This window comes from Callorhinus ursinus, unplaced genomic scaffold (assembly GCF_003265705.2).
Source record: "Callorhinus ursinus isolate GAN/ISIS: 27379988/994484 unplaced genomic scaffold, GSC_fseal_2.0 scaffold6, whole genome shotgun sequence".
In the NCBI taxonomy this organism is placed as follows: domain Eukaryota; kingdom Metazoa; phylum Chordata; class Mammalia; order Carnivora; family Otariidae; genus Callorhinus; species Callorhinus ursinus.
The window spans coordinates 68385846-68401862 of NW_027397068.1; the positions used below are offsets into that span (position 1 = coordinate 68385846).

Sequence of the window (16017 nt, forward strand, 5' to 3'; positions counted from 1 at the left end):
GGGCAGGCTGGCTGAGGCTTGGATCTGAAAGTCTGTCTGCAAGGACCTAGTTTTCTTGGTATTTCTCCATCACCTCCTTAGTTAGCCCACTGGTGATATATCCAGGGCATTCGTGCCAGAACAGATCACACTCTGGGTAGGTTTTCTGTGGCTGGCTTCATAATCTCACGCCTCCACCTTTTGGGGAGAACAGGAGAGACAGACGAGGGCAGTGAATTCTGGTCGGTCAGCTTTGCTGATCACTGGTGGCTCTGAGGAGAGTTTTGCTGAGGAAGAAATGAAGGAGATTAATGAAAAAGGGGTCAGAGCCTCTCTAGATTCTCTTTCTCAACTGTAATTTAGAAACGATTCTTTAGGCTTTCGGCAGTTTCCAGCCTACTAATGGGTCATTTGGAAATCAGAACACACTTACTTCAAGGGGGTAAAATGCAGAATAGACCACAAAGCCTTTACGTTGTAATTGAAGTTAAGTTCATTTCTGTTTCTCCATGTAGCTGGCCTGTTGTGATGGGTTCTCTGAGGAGACACTGCCTGGTCCTTACTCCTTCCCTCTTCTGCCACCCCTATAATAGACCTGGAGACCTGGCCACCCTTTCTAGAACGGGGTTTCTGCAAGTAAGAAAGGATATAGCTGTTCTGGAAGCAGATGGCCTCTCCTGCTGTCCTGGTCACCGATGGCCCCTCATCAGCAGTCCCACATGAGGGTCACAATATGGGGTGGCCATTTGCGTGTCTGGTAGCCCAGACATATCTGGGGGTGAAGCATCTGTCGGAGGAAAGGCATAAGATACTTGTGATCAGGCACATTTAGCTTGAAGTCCATCTCTGACACCTTGTGTCACCTTGGCTAGGTCACTAACCTCTTTGAACCTGTTTTCTGGTTTGCAACATGGGATTAATGAAACTGTGCTTTGCAGGACGGTTTGTATCGATTGAGTGAGGCATGTATGTAAGTTACCAGGAGCCAGCAGACCCCACCCCCCCCACCAGTGAGTTTCAGCTAGAGAAGGACACCTCCATGTCCATTTGCCTTAATTATGCCCGTTTTATAAAAGAATGACTGAATTTCAAAATTAAGTTGCAGCACATACACAATTAATGGCAACTTGAGCTGCAGAAAACTGGTTCTAGAACTTTACCAATTGCCTTCAGCTATTACCTCCAGGCACTGCTGTGACTCAGTTTATTTTTTAAAAAAGTCATCTTTTGTGCCATGTTCTCATTGACAAGTGGGGGTTTTGGCCTCCTACTCTTTACTATGAAATTATAGCCATTATTAAGGAGGAGAGTGAAGCCCACTGGTAACTGCAAACAGATGGAGTGAGCTCTTGAAGGAGTTTGGAGTAAGCTCCCTGTGAGGAGTGTCTGCTCAGCTGCAGATCCGCAGAGCAGCTGGGTGTCCTTTTTTTGTGACGAGGCTTTAGATGGAGCAGTTTGTGTTGGCCTCTGCACCTCAAGATGGAGCTCCACGGCACGTAGAGACACTTGGGCTGAGTGGTCCAGAATATGCCAGAACGGCACATGCGATGAATGGGAAGAGCGGGAGCTGTGGGATTAAAGCCACATGGCTTGAGTTCCCGCTCTGCTCTTTGCCACGTGACACTGGGCAAGACACTTGTCCACACCTCCATTTTGTCATGGACACAGTTAGACCTGTTTTGCGAGGCAGGCTTCGCAAGGCACTTCATAGGTGAGGGGTAATGGTAGCACCGGAACTTGGCAGAAGAGATGAATCATAGTCATAAATAATGAATTCATTGATATGCAGTGTTACTAGCCAGAGACACCGCGTGGAGACACAATCGGGACCTGGTTCTTGTTCCTGCTTGGTGGCTCAGCCACTCTCATTCCCAGATGACACTGGGCATGTCACCTAAGCCCTCTGATCTCAGCTGCTCCACATGGAGGCTGGAGCCCCAGTTGTAAGAGCCAGGGAGTTCATAAATGCGAAGGCGCTTTGCTAAGGAAAGCAGTCCGGATAGAAGCTCTGGGACCATTTTCTCCATCTCTGAAGTGTTTCTTGCACGAGTACCGGATGGTTACTTTTTAATATCCACCTATTTCGGTCATTTTACACGCTCTGATAGCAAGTGCATCGCATACCTCGGATATCCACCTCCCCGAAAGGCGCAGGCATAGAAACTCTTGCCAGGATTCCATAAAAGATGTGCTATTTGCTTATTTCAAGTTTGTCAGGACAGAACTATTCTCTTACTTGGCAACAAAACCTACGGAAACTGAGTCTTTGTTGGTGTGTATGTGCCTGTGTTAGATCATTCCCGGATGTCCCCACCCTACAATTTGAGTAAATTTGTGTCTTTTTCGTTTTGTTCCCCAGTGTGGTCTTGGTGCCTCTTACCACGCAGATGCTGATTTGCTCTGGACATCAACCCTATCCTGTTAACAACCTGGCAAATCTCATCCAGATTTAGGGAAACGGCTCTGGTACTTTAGGGTTGTAGCTATTGATAGTGAAGATGAGCTTATTATCATTGTCGTTTTCTCTTGAGTAGCGTTTAAGTCAGCACTTGAAGGATGAACGCATTAGCAAAACACTTAGAATAATCCAAAGTCATAGATGACATTTGGTGCCCGTTTTGTTTTGTGTGGATCATTCACACATTTCAGAGTTGTGTCTCCCCTTAAGCCAAACACACAGTAGAAAGATGAAAAACTTATTCCGCATTTTTCTTACCACATGTCACAGCCGGGATGCCCTCAAAAATAAATATAATAATATGATATAAATAAACGGTTGTTTTGGCATCATCTAAGTTTTACCAGCCACAGAGGCATAAAGATCAAATCCAGAATGACTGCATATAGTTTTTCAACCGCTGAAACTTATCATTTTGTTACTAATGGGAACCAATTGCCCCAAATTTCCAAATATTTAACCTAATTCCTGGTTGTACCTATGGCACCTGTGAAAGTCCCATTAAACTTTTCAGCTCCAGTTCAATATCGTTTGAACAAGGTGTGGTGAGGTAACTTGGCATCATTGTTGAAAGCATCAGTTTAGGGTCAGACCTCCTGAGTCTAGACCTCACCTCTGCAACATGTGCCATGGCAAAGTTACTAGTTATACGTACTTCACCGTGTCCAACTAGTTGAATTTTATGGCTACAGAGTATGTTCTTACAGGATGCTTCCATGCTACTCTACTTTTTTAATGTGTTCTTCAGCTTTGATATAATTATTTCTTGATTTAAGAAAACCAGCAGGTACCTCCCCACCCCGCCCCGCAAAGATACTTCTTAGATCTTAAGACAGCAAAAGATGTGGAAATGTGTATTTTCAGAAGTTTACGCCCATATAGCTTAATGACATCCTCACTTAAGATTTTAATTGACTTCACAAACTAACAGATATTTTGCCACTTTGAATGTTCAGCTCGTTCAAAACTCCAAGCAGAACGTTAGGACCAGAGCAGCCCAGGTTTAGGTATTTTGTAAGCCTCACCATTGCCAAGGACTGAAATGGTTATACGTGGCTGTGCTCTGTATGGAGCCATGGAGGCAGGACCCCACGGAGCCATGAATTTGGTTGGATTGGCCTTCTTTTTAGAACTCATCCACTGAGGCCTTCTTAGTCTAGAGGTGAAGGAGTGAAGGCCCAGCAAGGTTTGGTGATGTTGTTAGTTACTGGTGGAATTGCATCTGAAGTCTGGGCATGCTGACTTCCAAGACAGGGGTCTCTCCTGAATAATTCCAGCCCGAGGAGAGAGAGAGATGAACACTGCACACTCTGGTTCTTCCCGCTGTCCTGGAAGAAGCCATGGGATTTTACAGCACAGAAATTCATCAAACATTGAAACATTTGCTGTTGTATTGACACCATCTCTTCTTTAGGAATTATCTTGGAAAAAAAAAAAAAACTAGGAAAAGTTATTCCGTTGCCCAGTGATGACCAGTTATTGTTCCTTTTGTCAACAGGCAAGATGATGAATGAAGTTCTGGCAGCTTCCTGTGTCCCAGGCCTTGTAGAAATAAATGAGACGTGCTTCAAAGTTCTAATGTGCATCACATCGGATCTTGGTTAAGGAAGCGTTAAAAGGAACCCGCCGTTACCTATTGAGAAGGCTCTGTGCTCTCAGGCATTATTTCTGATTGAATCCAGAGGTTGCAAGCATGCCTCCCTGTATTACCTGTTGGAGCAGGTTTAATTTTATAAATTTGAAACACAAACTCTATGAGTTTCCAGTTCATAATTGTTCTTTTTGAGGATGCATTCAGATGAACAGTATCGCATCTGTAAGAGATATGCACTTCCACAGGACCCGAACTGACTGGACTATAAATGGCAACACACTCCATCTGTAGCATCATCCAGTACCAGTGGTGGAAAGGGCAGATTGCGAGGAAACCCTTCGGAGGGGGAAGAAGTCATATTGTGTTGGAACTACAGATTACTAGAACCATAGCTTTAGTAAACCACGGCTTTTTTCTTGAACACAACATGCTTGGACTGTAGTTCTTGACTGGTGACTTTAATCCATCATGAGTCATCTCCTGGGACCTCTCAAACATTGAAAGTCTTGAGCTTTCGTTGAAAAAACAATGCAGCTTTGAGAAAATCCAGGGTTCAAGATAGTCTTCTGGGCATTTCATTCCAGCCTTCAGTGTCCTGTTATCATGAACAGCAGGTACCCAGGTGGTAGATGAGAAGCCTAGTGGGAGAGGAAGGAAATGACAATGAACAGGCATATTACATTGTATTGTACACATACTTTATAAGTACATTTCTTATTAGCTTCTTATTCAGGCAGAGATTATAAAAAATTTGCTGCAAGTATCCAGACCAGGATTTTGTGTTTTGGAAATTATCAGTGTTCACAAGACCTGCAGGGAAAAAGCAAACAAACAAACAAACAAACAAAAAACAATGGCAAAAATGCAAATAAGAGCACTCTTGACACCTAAAAGAATATTTTTATCATTCTTTTCTTTGTTTTGGCTCTGTCACAAATTAAAGTACTTGGAATGCGGTAGTCTATGGTCTCTTGAAATCGAATCAATGAGAACCTGACACTTTCACAGAATGCTGTCACTTTGGACATTCATAATAAAAATTGAAACTATTTTTGATTGTTAGTCATTTACTTGGTCTTGGACCTCAGTGTCTCTTCTGTGCATCATCTTTGCCTTGTGGCCGAGCCATTTCTGCGGCCCTGTATCTCGACAGAGAGCTACATGCATAGTTTGGGTCTTTCAGTCTCTTGCCCTGAATTGCTGTCAGTTTTTCTCGATTTGCACAACCACCTTTTGTTATTTGTTGAAAGGCTGAGCTATTTACGAGTGCCAAGGTCCTTTGGATCAGGCCTTCTATAACATGGATCAAAGATGATTTCCTCCTCAGAAATATTACATCCTCGCTCTCTTCGGTTTCTGACTATACTGTATTTCTTGCTAAATGGATTATAATATAATTACAACATATTTTGATTCTATTTTCTAGTAAATAAGTTGAAAATTGGAGAAGGCTGTGGGTAACTTAGCCGCAGCTACAGGCTTTTTTGTTTGACTCTCTGGCCAGTGTTTTAGAGTGTATTTTTGTGTATTCCACGATATTCTAGTACGAAAGACTTTAAAAGTCCAAAGAAATTCAAACCTGTGAGCCTATTCAGAAAACCCAGACCTTGCTCGGCACTAAATTTGATAAGGAAACAAGAAAAGGTCCCTTTCCTCCCTGCCCCCCCCCCCCCCCCCCCCCCCCAAAAGGAACAGCCCGGATTTAGGGATTCCTTTGGCCATTCCAGTGCATGGATAAGCAAATGATTTTGGAATTCTTAAATCAGAGAAAAAAGAAAAATAGAAGATTCTGGGGGTCTTTTCTGTGGACGGGGTGGGAGAAGAAAAAGTCGAAGAGTAAACAAACTTAAGAATGGGATCATTCCTTCAGAACCGAGTTCACGGGCAGTCCCCGCGGTTCCCCGAGCTGTCTGACCAAGGCAATCCTTCTAAACTCCCGGGAGGCACCATAATGAGGTCAGAGGTGGGAGCTTTTGTTCCTTGGATGAATTCCCTTTTCCAAAGTCTCTATCAGGCTCTGCCTGAGCATCTGGGCAAAGCTCGCTTTGTGAATCAGCGTGAATATTTAACAGTCCACCCTCCCTGCCTCCCTTCAGTCTGCAGCAAAGGAACGCTTTCCACAAAAAAAAAAAAAAAAAAAAAAAAAAATCTTGAGCTAGGTTTTAAAATAGTATTAGGTGACTTTGACAAACTGAAGCTATTTGGTGTTTACACCACTAGAAAGAATCGTCGATGTGGGTTGTTTGGTTCATACGTAAACGCTGGCCTCCCTCTCGAATTCTAATACCGAGATCTCATTCAAATGAGATGGTCTCAAGCAATTCCTTCGCGGTTAATAAATTCTTCAGAGAGGAAGAAAACCTGAAACAACTGCTTCAGGACGGTCTCTGCTCAGGAACTGCACATAGATGATTACTTTTATCGAAAGCAATTTGTGTTTTAAATGATTTAAGAATACAAGCAGTTAAGAAAGTGGTTGAGTTTGGTGCTTTAGAAGAAAGCTTCTTTCCATTCATTATTAGTAATTTTCCTAAATCCACTATTTCTTGATCCAGTTTTTTTTAATTGGGGAATGTTCCACACTATTGTGGCTGGCATCAAATCACATCATTTTTACGGCTGGGCTTTCAGAGGGCTGCTTAAGGATTGCCAGGAGAGGAGCCTCCACCGTGTTTAGACTGGGTCATATTTATTTTTTTATAGATACTTATGGTACCTTTTAGTATCTGTGAGAAACCTTATGTTTACTTCTCTTATTTCTTCTCTGAGACACAAATCTCTTTCAAGGCATTTTTTTTTAAGTTTTATTTATTTATTTTAGAGAGAGAGAGAAAACATGGGGAGGAGGGGCAGAGGGAGAGAGAGTCTGAAGCCGACTCCCCCCTGAGTGCAGAGCCCAACACACAGGGCTCCCCTCTCAAGACCCTGAGATCATGACCTGAGCCTAAACCAAGAGTCTGACTCTTAACTGACTATGCCACCCAGGTGCCCCTCAAAGCATTTTTTTTTTAAATCTCATAGAAAAAGACTACCTGTGGGCTATAAGGAAATAAAATAAAGCTCATTTTCACACATTCTTGTGTTACTGCAAAAATAAACATCAAATGACTCTTATTAGAGACAGCTTAGGAAAGAATCTAAACTAGAAGAAAATGTATATACATGATATTATCTAAACTTTTTTTATATACAAGCTCAAACACTGTGCTCAAATATATTTTCTAAAAAGATATTATATACAATATTATACAAATTTTAAAATCCACCAAAGGATCCATATTTCTAGAAATAAACGTGGCTTTCAGCTGGCTGAGACTATCAGGATGCGCAGTTGGGAAGGACCTTGAAGGCACCTTTTGTAAATTTTGCCTGGGTGATCATGGATGAGGGCAAGACTTAATGAATAGAAGTAATTGCTATTCAGAAGATTTAAAAAAAATTCCTAATGAAGACTGAGCCAAATTCTTATTTATAGGACCTTAAAGGACCCTCTGTGAAGAGTTGCATTCGTAATTAAAAGTCCACACCCCCACCCCCATGTTGAGCAGGTTGAGAGCCATGGCTGACAGATAATCCATGGGCACCTCCCTCACTCTCATGACATCGTTCCCATCCTTTTATTATTGACAAAAAAAGGAAAAAGGCCGATGAAGAAAAGAAAGTCATTTTTGCCAGAAATGTCCATGTTATAAGAGTTGTTTTGCCTGTGTAGACATAAGCACACGGACATGAGCATACTTCATGGGACTGGAGGCCATAGCAGGGTGACCAGAATCCACTCAGGTCACAGAGAAGCCTAACTTCCAAAGATGTGGCCGGCTGGGGAGACCACAGTGAAGGAGAGGCCAGCTTGGGCTTCTGCCACAGGAGCCGGGGAGCTCCTGCCCAGAAAGGGATCAGCAGCCCCAGGTCATCTGTGCGGGAGGCCTGGCCACAGCCAAGGCCCCATCTTTCACACCCTCTGACTTCAGCCCCCGAGTCTGGCTTTTTATTAGAATGTTGTGCTTTTGTCTTCAAATACCAATATTCCTTTGTGCATCCAGTACCTACTTATTTAGTACTTACTAAATGCCGGGCGCTGTGTGGAGATCAGGGGTGGGGCAAGGACTTAAATAATGCCTGTGCGTATCATCAGGATCTGCATGTTGACAAGGAAGACAGACGCGTGTCATATATTAAACAGAAGATGAATGCAGAAGAGCTCACATGGGCAGATAGAAACCACATGTTTCCCTAAAAATGACTAGGTTATTAGCTCAACTTTCCACTACAGAAAAGAGAAAATAGTTCTGTTTCTCTTTTTTCGCTATTTTCTAGCCAGTAACAAGTTTATCATTTATTTGGTTTTCAGAATCTTAGGATTATATTTACGTGTATTAGTGAACCACTCTTATGCAAAAGTATAGTATTTCCAAGGACTTACCTGATTTTCAGTGGCCTAGCAGCAATATTCCTTGGGGCAAGATTTCGCAAGTATGTTCTTAGTGGGCATCCCTTAAGCAGATCAAAACAGGACCTCCTCTTTTTCTGAATCCCTAAACGTTATCGAGGAAGCAAGTACACCATCCATGAATGCTACAGTGAGCTCAGCAGGAGAAGGGACAAGCTTCAAATGTAGTTAGTGGAAAGAAAAACTCAAACTACTCTCAAGCACAAGGACCTTGACTTCACAGTCTTTGGAAAATTATAAATAGGACACCAGATGCTATTTCTCCTATCAAACCAGTAGAATTCAGAGTTTCTTAAGAGATCCCTCTTATATTAAAAAAAAATGACATTTATTGCAACAACGATAGACTATAATGAGACGGTGGGAAGGAATACATAGAAGGTTACTCCTGGCCCACATTTTTTCTGAAGTGAGTTTGAATTTCCTGGGTTCATCTTAGCAGTTCACAAACAACAGGGTAGGTTACCCCAGATCCTTGTAACGGTAAACTGATGAACCCTAGAGGGAGGAATGACTCAAGTGTTTTTGGTCTAGTTATATCATACTTAGATATATTACCATGAAATATAAAAGAGGAAAACAAAACCAACAGAAAACCAGTGACTTGTGGATGTCATTCATCATTGGCTTGTATCTTTATCTGAAGCAGAAAGATCTATCAGCTCTAAGTACAGGAATTTACCTAACTGGAATATAAGACTTGTGATACGTAGATTTGCTTTGGAAATTCAAATGTTTCCGTTCAGTGATGAACACTAGGCCCATGCGGACAACGCACGTTACTTAAAATAAAGCAAAGTGTTAACTAGAATAAGTGTTGGACCACCACTAAATCATTTGCTAATTATCCTTTCTTGGACTTCAGCCAAGACGAAGTAGTAATGTTCCATTCGGCCAAAATTCTACCTACACTCCAACTAAAAGCAGTAATTCTTCAGCGCCCTTGACCATCAAAATTTTCAAACTAAGTTTCCACAAGATAACATCACAAGGAACTCTCATGCCTAGCATAGTAGAGGACTGAGGCTTCTTCAACCAACTTCCAGTTTTTAAGGAACTTAAATATATTTCTTAAAGACTCAAAAACAAGTGCTCTAGCCCCACCTAGATCTAACCCCACCAGTCTTTGCTGTTGCAAAAGGCCCTCAGAAGACTCCCCGTGCTGCCCTGGAGGTAGGCACCACAGAGCCTGGTGCCTAAAGAACCAGCTTCTAACTATTATAGACACGAACCAAATAGCCGCTCTCTCCCCAAGAGCAGGGCAGAGAGGAACCCCATTTAATAGGAGCGCTGTGCTCAGTGGATTTCAGTTCATCCGTTAAACATCAAGTCGCTAAAAACTAGCACCCCATTTGAGTTGTCTACACTTGCATCAGGGAAGCTTCTTATCCGATTTCTTCCATTGCCCATAGAGAGAACAGACTCTCACTCACGTGCATGTCTTCAGCTCCTCTTAGCTCATTCTTCAATTTGCCTCTTTTTCATTCCTTTCTCTTGATTTGCACTCGGGTTATTTGCTAAGTGCTTGCCGTTGAAGATGCTTCCAGGCCCTTCACAGTGGTTCCCAAACTGGTCTGCACATTAGAATCATCTGCTTAAAAAACAAAACAAAACAAAACATACTGATGCTCACGTCCCTTCCATAAAGACTGTGATTTCTGGGGGTGTCCTGGGCATTGGGAGTTTTTAAAAGATCCCTGGGGGGATCCTAAGGTGAAGACGAGTTTGGGAACTGCTGGGCTAGAGGAAAGAAAGGAAAGGTTTGGGAAGCCCGGTCCTGCCTCCCAGCTCTGCCTCCTATTAGTTGTGTGACAGCGGCAAGTTATTTAACCTCGCGGAGCCCTGGTTTCCTCGTCTGTAGAGTGGAGGTAATCATGCTGGTGGTTTTCTCGTCCGCTCGGGGGAACATGCCGTTTACATTAACTGATTAGTGACGGCGCGTGTGATGCCCTTGGCACAGGAAATGGTGGCTGGCATTATTTACCCCCAGGGCAGAATCAAGTTTCATCCATTCCCAAGACTTGGACACACACCGCGGATGATGAAGTGCTGTCAGCTTAGTGAAAGTGAAAACAAGTAGGATGACAGCCGGGCTGGCTGCCACATGGGAGGCTTTCCCGCCCAACCCCCGACAATTGAATTGTTCATCTATTGCTAGCCTGCTGGAAAGAATGATAGAACCTTATACTCAGAGATAAGGCTATTGTGTTCATCTGTTTTCCCAGGATGGGGTGAGTCTGCCCAGGGCTTTGGGAATAGGATCTGCCCGGCAGATCAGAGAAAATCTGGAAAGTGGACACTTTTGAAAAGCCAGCTTGACTCCAGGAGTCGGTGGCACATTTGCTGATGGCCCTTGGCCACAGCCCGAGGCACACCCATGAGGACAGATGTGAAGGGAAGTAGGGGTGGGGCTGTCCTGGGCTCCTCACTCCTCGCCTATCCTAGGCCCTGCCCCATTAGAGTCTGCCACCTGATTATATTTTTAATCTAATAAGTCTCCTGTCCTCCAATCGTTCTTATTTATTGCTTTGTATTCATGTGAAATAAGCAAAAATTAACTTCATTTATTTTTTCAAGATTTTATTTATTTGAGAAAGAGAGAGAGAGAGAGAACGTGAGGGGGGCACAGAGGGAGAAGCAGACTCCCCACTGAGCAGGGAGCCCGATGCGGGGCTCGATCCCAGGACCCCGGGATCATGACCTGAGCCAAAGGCAGACGCTTAACTGACTGAGCCGCCCAGGCGCCCTGTAAGAATCAATTTCATTTCAAAAAAGAACCACAAACAGCATGCCTGTTGGGATGAAGGTGGTTCCTGCAAGCTGACTTTGGGGAAGGAGAGAAAGTCTATCTCATCTTGCCTCGTGTGACCCCGGGGAAATGTCTTTGGTGGCGGAGGAGAGGGGAGGTTAGTGGTGTGCGTGCCCTCAGGATAGAATCCTAGAAAGGTGGAGTGTCAGAGCTGAAAGGAACCTGAACAATCACCCGAACCCCAGGGGTTCCTAACTGTGAACATGCGCAAATTATATGCAAGATCATAGGCGTATTGAAATGTTTCTTTGACGAGGGCACAGAGCTTGGTAATCCTCCAATACTTAAAGACAGAATTTATTAGTAAGGAAACCGGGATGAAGGAAGCTTGCAAGCCACACGGGCAGTTAGGAGCCCCGTGGGGACAGAGTTCAGGCGGCCACCCTGGGCTGTGCCCCCCGCCCCCAGCTCCATAGCTGAAGCAGCAACGGCGGGGAGGGGCTGTTTAAACCACAGGCTCAGCTCATCCACCCTCGATCGCAGCCTGAGTCCGACCGGGCTGACGGGGGGCACAAGGCAGCCCCCCTCTCCCTTTAACTGAGGACACCGTGTCCCCTGAAGGCACTAGGAAGAAGGGAGAAGTGTTGTAGCTGTGGAAAATTCTCATTATTTTGCCCTGCAAGGAAGAATCGGTCCACTCAGGGTCCTACCAGGGATCCGGGCGGCTCTAAAAGTTTTCAGGCCACTCACTGTGGAAGGTAGGTGTCTTAGTGTGGGTTGCTGTAACAGAATGCCATCAGCTGAGTGGCTTATGAACCACAGACATAGATGTCTCAGTTCTGGAGCCTGGGAAGTCCAAGATCAAGGCACTGGCAGATGTGGGGTCTGGTAAGGGCCACCTTCTCGCTGTGTCCGCCTCCCCTGGGGGAAGGGAGCCGGCGGGAGGGTCTCTGGGGTCTCTATGTATAAAGGCACTAATCTCATTCCCTCCCAAAGGCCTCCAGATACCATCACGTGGGGGATTAGGTTTTCAATTTATGAATTTAGTGGGGGAGGGGAGACACAAACATTGTCTAGAACATTAGGCAAAGGCCTAGAGGAAGAAGGACGGTTTTTGTTTTTCTTTCTTTTACGTGATTTAGTTTTCACTTGGGCTCCTTGGCCACAGAAAGGCCTGAAAGGATGAAAGATTTTGACAACCGTCTCTCTTAAATCCTGACGCCAACAGGACCACCTTAACGATGAGAGAGAAAACATAACCATGTAGGGCTAGCTTGTTGTGGTTGAGCTGGAGGTGGTGGGAGTTTGTAGGGTCCACTGAGAGCACTTTATGGGAAAAGCTCAGAGGGACATCCCCCCCCCCCCCCCGTCCGCCCTCCCCAGGAGAGGGTACGATCTAGTGCCGAGCAGCTCAGGCTCCCGAATCAACGTACATGCTCCACGGCATGCTGCCATCTAACCCTGGCCTCCTTGAGCCTTAGTTTCCCCCACCGTAAAATGGGGACAGCTGTGCCTGCTTAGTGGGATTGTTTGAGGACAAAATGAGAAAATGATTGAAAGTAGTTTCTGGGTCTAACAGATCCCACCTGTGCTGTGTTGAATGCATTCTGCATTGTGAAATCATGTCAATTTAAATTATAGTTAATGTCATTAGGAAGGAGGGCATCAGGCCTGATCATTCAAGTCCTGAGTCGCGGGTGAAAATAAAAGATCTTGAATGATCGCCTTTCATTTACCTTTCACATTGGCTGCTGTGTCATATGACTGACCTCCAACTTTTCTTGATTTGTTTTTTACTTACTCAAGTAAGGAAGGAATACATTCTTGTTCTAAATGATCCTAACAAGCACAGAAGTTTATGGAGTAAAAGGTGACTCGTCCATGTTTTTCTAGAACAGCTACTAATAAACTTTCTAGGTAAACTGCTCTGGCAGAGCCCTGCATGTGGCAAAGCCTAGAAAATGTCTTTGATGTGCACTTGGATTTTTTTACCTGCCTATTGACCTCACCTAATATCACGGTTTTCGTGTGACAAGGGTTTGAGGAATTTTGCATTCCAGGAAATAGCATTTCGACAGAGGCATTTTCTCCTTCAGAAAGTGTCTCAGCTGCTCTAGCAACGCTGGGCACAAGGGGCTGACTTTGGCAGGAAAAGACATGGAAGGAAGGAGAGGGGAGACAGAGACTGTTCTGGTGGATGGAGTTTTATCATGAAGGCAGAGAATTTGGTGCTACTCTTGCTGGAGACCAGTAGACCATTGAGGGTGTGGTACTGGGGACCAAGGCCAGGCTGACCCCAGAGAGGGCAGGCCCGCTGCTAGGACAGCCTGTGCCTTTCTGCTAATTACAGAAGGGGTCCTCTTCGCTCCTAAGGTACGCAGCATGGCAGAGGAGCAGCACAGCTGGGTTTCAGCTCCTGCTCACCCCCTCACAGGTGCACTTGTGCAGTGTGCAACTTGTACAACTGTGCTCAGCAGCCCCACTTCAGCCATTCCACCCCAGCCAGGAAGAGCAAGGATAATACTGAAAAGCCAGGATCCTGCTCACTTATGCCCAGTTTTTGGACACATGGTGAGATGGAGGAGACAGAGAGGTTAAGGACACTCCTTTTCAGGTTGTGGAAAGCATCTCCTTCTCCCTCATCCAGGGCTTTGTGGGTGTTCTCAACTTCTCCAATCCCTCTCTCCCCTCCCTACTACTGTTCTTTCAAATTCTTCCCCAAGACAGGATCTGTTCACTTCCTCATTCAAAAGCCTTGCCCTTCCTACCCTAACCCCTAGAAGTGTGACGTTGCTTCCAAGAGCCACAGAATGACCTCTCCATGGGTGGGGTTGGAAGAGGCTTGTCTAGAGCCTGGCACAGGGGAATACCAAATCTCAGGTCATGGACGCCCAGCCTCATGTTGGGGGGCCTCTGGAATGTGAGAAATAAAATGCAGATGAGGAAGGGAGTTTGGGTGCCTCTCGGAGCACCCCTCTCTCTCCATGTCTTGCTCTACATGCACCATGTGTTAGTTTCCCAGGGCTGCTCTGTCCTCACACACCACCCAATCTTCTCTCTGCATCTTCTCCCCTTCTGTCTCTTTTAAGGACACTTGCTGTTAGATTTAGAGCCCACCTGGATAATCCAGGATGATCCTATCTAGAAATCATAAAGTACATCTGCAAAGACCCTTTTTCCAAATAAAGTCACATTCACAGGTGTCAGAGGTGAGGACAAGAACATATCTTTTGGGGGCCACCATTCAGCCCACTACGTGCCATAATCCCAAGCCTGAATTATGTCCTAATGTAATTTTCTCTTTTTTTCCTTGGGGTCCGCCAGTGCCTTCATGGCAGCCCTGAGTAGAATATGAAGTTTTCTGGAATATTACTTGAACAATGCTAGGACACTGTTGACTGTGAAACAGAATTCCACATAAGGGTCAAGTTCATGTCCAAGATGTGTACTTAGGAAAGACCCAAAGATCCTTAAATCTGTGCTTTTCTCTTTACTTTCATCATGTTTCCTAATCCAAACAACCATCCTCTCTTCCCTGAATTATTACAATACCTTCCTCACAGGCCTCCTTCAGTTTCTCTTCCACACCACAAAGGGACCATTCTAGAATGTAAATCTCATTCCACAAATACACATCACACATGGAGATACCCACACACCTGTTCCCATTGCTCTTGAGAATAAAACCCAAATCCCCAAGGAGACCCGCTCAGGCCTGTGGTGATCTGGCTCTGTCCACCTCTTCAGCCTTGGCTTCCATACAACCCCTGGCTCTCAGACCTCAAGCCACACTGGTGTGCTCTGGGTCTGGTGGAGATGCCCTGGCCTGAGGGCTGTTTCCAGGCTTTGGAATAGTTTTATTTTGAAGGCTCTCAGTTCATATCATACCAAAACATATTAGAATGCATCCACCTGCCTCATTAAATGTGTTTTGGTGCAAAGATATTTTAAAGGTTTTCGTATTTCAGCCTTTAAAATTATTTGACTATGAGTGAGTCCTTTAAGAGGACAACCTCCGTGTGCTTGAGAAGTCTTACGAAGGGAGATCATCTCAACTTGCGCTTATTTAAAAAAACACAGTAAAATATTTATGACCGCTAAATTCTAACCCAAAAGGTGACAAGGTGTTTTGTTCTGTTTGCATTTTATTAAACAGTAATTTCAACTTTGTAGGGTTCTTTTTTTCATATCTTGAGGATAGCACATTGTTTTCACATCTCATAGCTGTCAGGCAGTTAGTACTGAGATCATGGGAATACTGGTGTAGTCAGAGAGTGCCTGATATTTAGTCCCAAATATACTCATTACTCATGTCACTTGGTACCTCAGGGTCTGTGTTGCTCAAAGAAATGACAGGAGCCTCAGGATGCCTGTTCAGCTTTTGGTTTGTAATCTGGACTCTAGCCCCCTAAAAAAACAAGGTTCAATCATAGACCAAATTGATCATTCTGACTGTTTCTAGAAAAAAGACAAGACTTAGAAGTGATTTGGTTAGGTCATCATCTTATCAAACTTTGAATGTCCCACTGAGAGCATTCTGCTCGTTCCTCTAAGTTTGGCCTGCTGGTCCTCCCCTGCGGAAGCTGGTATCATGTGCTCTCTGCATCTCGTTCATTCTAGAAACATTTGTTAAGTTCCTACTAAGCAAAGAACTCTGCTTGCTGTGGAAGAAAAGGAAAAGCTGAATGAGGCACAGAGACCTGGAGATGGTTGGGAGGATCAACATAACACTTGTACCAGGGAAGATGAGAGCAGTGGTTTAATAGGGAACAAGAACGTGCTGTACG

General features: G+C 44.5%; 1 protein-coding gene across 4 annotated transcripts in view; it reads left to right on the forward strand.

The window, feature by feature from the left end:
* The window catches only part of SCAF8 (SR-related CTD associated factor 8), a 201118-nt gene that overhangs the window by 146402 nt on the left and 38699 nt on the right, over window positions 1–16017 (forward strand). For 3 of the 4 annotated variants that reach the window (XR_012378625.1, XR_003206825.2, XM_025866372.2), the window contains one exon: window positions 3936–5082. The exons of the other annotated variant lie outside the window; for it this stretch is intronic. The gene's annotated coding sequence lies outside the window, so the exon portion shown is untranslated. Of the gene's footprint in view, window positions 1–3935; window positions 5083–16017 lie in introns of those variants that run through there. 4 annotated transcript variants of the gene reach the window in all.